General features: G+C 57.2%; 1 non-coding gene across 1 annotated transcript; it reads left to right on the top strand.

Annotated features, from left to right (window-relative positions):
• The first annotated feature begins 1,990 nt into the window (after positions 1-1,990).
• LOC123543377 (5.8S ribosomal RNA) lies at positions 1,991-2,144 on the top strand. Its single transcript, XR_006684957.2, has one exon. It is a non-coding gene; the product is annotated as a 5.8S ribosomal RNA (ribosomal RNA).
• Positions 2,145-6,000: the final 3,856 nt, after the last annotated feature.

Raw genomic sequence — 6,000 nt, 5'->3', positions numbered from 1 at the left:
CTGGCGAGAGTCTTGAAAAAAAAGAGGGGACAGGTATGGTAAAATTTCAGTCGTCTTGTCTCGCACAGACGCAGGGAAGTTTCGGCGAACGCCGCTTCCGAAAACAGACGGGGACCGCCGTCACTGCAAGGAGGGGCACCCCATGCCGGGAGCTCGCCGCGCGGTGGTCGGCCGGTCGCCGGGCGAAAGAGAAGCAGCCGTGCTCGCTTTGCTTGGCCGCAGCCGTAGTACGGACGGACCCAGCAGAAGGCCATCTCGGTGGCTGCTGCAACGGGACTGACCCGAACAAGCGGCGGCTGGCGATGCTAAGCACGAGCGGCGTCTCGAAGTAGCTACCTGGTTGATCCTGCCAGTAGTCATATGCTTGTCTCAAAGATTAAGCCATGCATGTCTAAGTACACGCCTTTACACGGCAAAACTGCGAATGGCTCATTAAATCAGTTATGGTTCCTTAGATCGTACAATCCTACTTGGATAACTGTGGCAATTCTAGAGCTAATACATGCAACACAGCTCCGACCTTACGGGAAGAGCGCTTTTGTTAGCCCAAAACCAATCCGGTCCTCGTGGCCGGTCCTTGAATGGTGACTCTGAACAACTTTGTGCCGATCGTATGCCCTAGCGGCGACGACGTATCTTTCAAATGTCTGCCCTATCAACTGTCGATGGTACGTGCTATGCCTACCATGGTGATAACGGGTAACGGGGAATCAGGGTTCGATTCCGGAGAGGGAGCATGAGATACGGCTACCACATCCAAGGAAGGCAGCAGGCGCGCAAATTACCCACTCCCGACACGGGGAGGTAGTGACGAAAAATAACAATACGGGACTCTTTCGAGGCCCCGTAATTGGAATGAGTACACTTTAAATCCTTTAACGAGGATCCATTGGAGGGCAAGTCTGGTGCCAGCAGCCGCGGTAATTCCAGCTCCAATAGCGTATATTAAAGTTGCTGCAGTTAAAAAGCTCGTAGTTGGATCTCGGGTGCAGGCTTGCGGTCCGTCTGACGGCGGTCACTGCTCGTCCTGGCCTTACTCGCCGGCGTACCGTCCCTTGGTGCTCTTGACCGAGTGTCTCGGGCGGCCGGAACGTTTACTTTGAAGAAATTAGAGTGCTCAAAGCAGGCCGTGGCCGCCTGCATAATGGTGCATGGAATAATGGAATAGGACCTCGGTTCTATTTTGTTGGTTTTCGGAGCTCGAGGTAATGATTAATAGGGACTGACGGGGGCATTCGTATTGCGGCGCTAGAGGTGAAATTCTTAGACCGTCGCAAGACGAACTACAGCGAAAGCATTTGCCAAGCATGTTTTCATTAATCAAGAACGAAAGTCAGAGGATCGAAGACGATTAGACACCGTCGTAGTTCTGACCATAAACGATGCCAACTGGCGATCCGCCGCTGCGAGTTACTACCATGACTCGGCGGGGAGCCTCCGGGAAACCAAAGTTTCTGGGTTCCGGGGGGAGTATGGTTGCAAAGCTGAAACTTAAAGGAATTGACGGAAGGGCACCACCAGAAGTGGAGCCTGTGGCTTAATTTGACTCAACACGGGAAACCTCACCCGCCCCGGACACTGTAAGGATTGACAGATTGATAGCTCTTTCTTAATTCGGTGGGTGGTGGTGCATGGCCGTTCTTAGTTGGTGGAGCGATTTGTCTGGTTAATTCCGTCCCAAGGGGGTGACGGAAGAAGGGCTCTCGTGTCGCCTAAATGGGCAGGGACTTTGGTCTTCTCGACTGCGGTCTGGCACGCTGAGCCTCGGCGCCGTCTTGCCGGGACATCCGCCCCGTTTTTCCCCTCCTTTTTGGGAGGGGGAATTCTGTTTCACAGCAGAACCGCACACACTGCGGTGCAAACCGTTTCCGGTCACCTCGGTGCCTGGCGACGCTTGAACGCAAGTCTCTGGATCCGTACTCTCGGGAGCCAGGGCGCAGGACTTTCGCCCTTGTCGCGCGGTCGGTCGATCCCTGTTCAAAACTGAGACAACTCTATGCGGTGGATCACTCGGCTCGTGCGTCGATGAAGAGCGCAGCCAGCTGCGTGAATTAATGTGAATTGCAGGACACACTGAACATCGACACCTTGAACGCACATTGCGGCTCTGGCTCACTGCCAGAGCCACGCCTGTCCGAGGGTCGGTGAACAAGTCATCGCCCTAGACCGATTCACTTCGGTCTGCTGGGCGCGTTGGCGAGTCATGCGGGCACAGACCCGCCCGTCCGCCGAAGACTTCAGCCTCTCTCACGGCGACCGAGCGAAGAGGCGTCGGCGGCAGGGCTCGAACGGGCCTTCTGTCTGGCGTACGTCTGCGACGGAAACGAAGCGGACGACATTCGCTGGTGTCACCAGCGTCCCCTTGCGGGGAGGGAGAGCGCGACTACGGACCAGGGACAAAGCCAGCCGTCCAAAGGAGTGCTGGGACGACCGGGGGAGACCCCGAGATCACGGCCCGGTATTTTCTCGCGGTAGAATGCTCGGCAGTCTCGCACATCCGACCTCGGATCAGACGGGGATACCCGCTGAATTTAAGCATATCAGTAAGCGGAGGAAAAGAAACTAACCAGGATTCCCTCAGTAACGGCGAGTGAAGCGGGAAGAGCCCAGCACCGAATCTCCCGGCCATTGGGCGGCGAGAAATGTGGTGTATAGGCGGCCGATTGTGGCCGGCGTCGAGCGCCCAAGTCCTTCTGAATGTGGCCTTTCCCAGAGCGGGTGTCAGGCCCTTCAGTGGCGGCCGATTCAGTGCTCCTAGAGGAGGGGACTAGCGCCTTTCTGTGGCGATGCAGCGGCCACCCGTTCCGTCAGTGGGCCTTTTTAGGTGCCAGTGGACGGGGCTCGTCGAGACCTTTCCAACGGTAGCGGGACCAGCCGGCTCCGACGTCTCATGAGCGAGCTGTGGACGATTATGTGCAAAAGAATTGGTTTAACGGCATTTGAACAGCACAAAGCCCGCCCTAGAGTGGCAGACCGATCTCTCAGCCCGGTTTGCTAGGTGCCGACGGACGTGACGGGCCGAGACCCGTCCAACGGTACCAAGATCACCGAGATGCGAGCCCGGCTGTGGCCAGGGCGACCGATCATGCGCTTTGTCAGCCGTTTTCGCGACGCTGCAGCAGGAAAAATGGCTCTACAGCGGCCTTCGGACGGCCAAGCCCGCTCTGCTCGGTACCGTTGAAATGCGAATCGATATACCTTTCCAACGTTACCAACACTGTGACACTGTGACGCGCCGTTCGGCCGTGGCGGCCGATTCAGTGCCCCTAGAGGAGGGGTTTCGCGCCTTTCTGCGGCGCTGCAGCGGCCGCCCGTTCCGTCAGTGGGCCTTCCTAGGCACCGGTGGACGGGGCTCGCCGAGACCTTTCCAACGGTACCTAAATCACGGAGATGCGAGCTCGGCTGTGTCCAGGGGGCCAATTGAACGCTTCCTGGAGGTGATTCAGCTACTGGGGCTGTTGCGGTGATTCCCCGATGAGGTTTTCCGCCCCTGCTGGCCCAACGGTAAGTGGTACGACCTCGGGACCTTCACTTGTCTCGGATCACTCGGCGAGCCGCTTCGAATGAGACCGGTCCCAGCTCCCTACGGCCAGCCGTTCTCCCGCTGCGCCTGCCTGCTCGAGTGCCGGCCGTGCCCTTGGAGGCCCCCTGCTTTTTAGTTTTCCGCCCCTGCAGCCTAAACGGTTGGTGCCACGACCTGGAGACCTTCACTTGTCTCGGATCACTCGGCGAGCCGCTTCGAATGAGACCGGTCCCAGCTCTCTGCGACCACCCGTTCTCAAATTCGGTCTCTCGGCCATGTGCACTAGGGAAATCCTGGGTCTTTTCAAGCAAACAGGCCGTTGGTCGACCCTGCCGGTTTTGGTTTTTCCATCCTGCTGCCCAAACGGTTGGGTGCCACGGTTTGAGACTTTCACTTCTTTCGGATCAACTCGGCGAGCTGGGGCGAATGAACCGGTTTCCCCGCTCTCTGCGACCACCCGTTCTCAAATTCGCACTGTCGCCATGTGCACTGGGAAATCCTGGGTCTTTTCAAGCAAACAGGCCGTTGGTCGACCCTGCCGTTTCGTTTTTCCATCCTGCTGCCCAAACGGTTGGTGCCACGGTCTTGAGACTTTCACTTCTTTCGGATCACTCGGCGAGCTGCGTCGAATGAGACCGGTCCCAGCTCTCTGCGACCACCCGTTCTCAAATTCGGTCTCTCGGCCATGTGCACTAGGGAAATCCTGGGTCTTTTCAAGCAAACAGGCCGTTGGTCGACCCTGCCGTTTCGTTTTTCCATCCTGCTGCCCAAACGGTTGGTGCCACGGTCTTGAGACTTTCACTTCTTTCGGATCACTCGGCGAGCTGCGTCGAATGAGACCGGTCCCAGCTCTCTGCGACCACCCGTTCTCGAGTTACACTTTCGAGCAAAGGAGCTGCTTGTACACATGGGAAATTCTGGGTCTTTCCAAGCTGCTCTACCCTCCTGTTTTGTTTTTCCAGCCTGCTGCCCAAACGGTTGGTGCCACGGTCTTGAGACTTTCACTTCTTTCGGATCACTCGGCGAGCTGCGTCGAATGAGACCGGTCCCAGCTCTCTACGACCAGCCGTTCTCGAGTTACGCTTTCGAGCGAAGGAGCTGCTTGTGCACAGGGGAAATCCTGGGTCTTTCCAAGCCGCTCTACCCTCCTGTTTTGTTTTTCCATCCTGCTGCCCAAACGGTTGGTGCCACGGTCTTGAGACTTTCACTTCTCTCGGATCACTCGGCGAGCGGCGTCGAATGAGACCTGTACCAGCTCTCTACGACCAGCCGTTTGGCCGCTACAGAGGTTTTGATTTCTGTCGATACCCACATTTTAATCGCAAGATCTATATATAAGGGAGCATGAGTAGAAGCAAATGGGCTATCTCCAGTATGTATAGCAAAATGATATGGGAGAAGCGGCTGCCTCGGCGAAGATAGATAGGGGACTGCCGCTTCTCCGCCGAACACTGCTGGACGGTACATATAGTCCCGGAGTCTGCCCGACGACCCAGGTGGTTGGCAGCGGGGAGACCGTGTGTAGGGGCCCCTTGCAGTAAGGGAGCTCAGCCGTCGATAGGCGGCTGGAGCCGGCCAGTGTGCAGCGGCGATCGGCCGAGAGCTGGCGTATAGTCGGGTCCCGGCTGTAGGCTGAACAGCAGGGAGAGAGCTGGCATATAGCGGCGTCGTCCCGGCTGTAGGCTCAGTAGCAGGGAGAGAACGGTGCTCTCTCCTTCTAGCGCGGCCGATACACGGTATCTGTTTTCTGGCTAGATCGGGGACGCCGGGTGCCTGCCTGCCAACTACGGGCGATCGTTCACTCCGAGCGGCCTTAAAGCAGGGCGTTCTCGGCGGGACGATCGTTTAATATTTATTCAAGAGGTGCTGGTTGATATAAGAGAAGCGGCTGCTACGGAGACAGCCGCAGTATGAGTCCGCCTGGAGCCGGCCGGTGTACAGCTGCCGTACGCCGAGAGCTGACCCGTTTTTGTGTTTTTTTTAGCCGTGGTTCGTTGGTACCCACGTGTAGAAATTTCGGCTTGATGCCAACAGACGTGACTGGCAGAGACCCATCCAACGGTAACAAGATCACCGAGATGATACCCCGGCTGTGGCCAGGGCGACCGATTTTGCGCTTTGTCACCCGTTTTCACGACGCCGCAGCACGAAAAATGGCTCTACAGCCGCCTTCCGACGGCCAAGTCTGTTTTGTTTGGTACCGTTAAAAATGCGCATTGACATACCTTTCCAAGCTCCCCTTCCCATGCCCTGTGACCCCACCGTTCGGCAGTGGGGGCCCCCGATTCATGCCCCTAAAAGGGGGGGTTTGGCGCTTTTCGAGCTGAAAACGGCCGCCCCGTCCGTCAGTCGCCTTCCTGGCCCCCATTTGACGGGGCTTGTCAAACCCTTTTCCAACGGACCTAGACACGGAGTTTCACTCGGATGTGCCGGGAGGCAATTGTACGCTTCTGAAGGTGATTCAGCTGTGGGGCTGT

This window comes from Mercenaria mercenaria, chromosome 13, assembly GCF_021730395.1.
Source record: "Mercenaria mercenaria strain notata chromosome 13, MADL_Memer_1, whole genome shotgun sequence".
NCBI classification, from domain to species: Eukaryota; Metazoa; Mollusca; class Bivalvia; order Venerida; family Veneridae; genus Mercenaria; species Mercenaria mercenaria.
The sequence above is the reverse complement of the archived record's forward strand: the minus strand, read 5'-3'. Positions and strand labels throughout refer to the sequence as shown.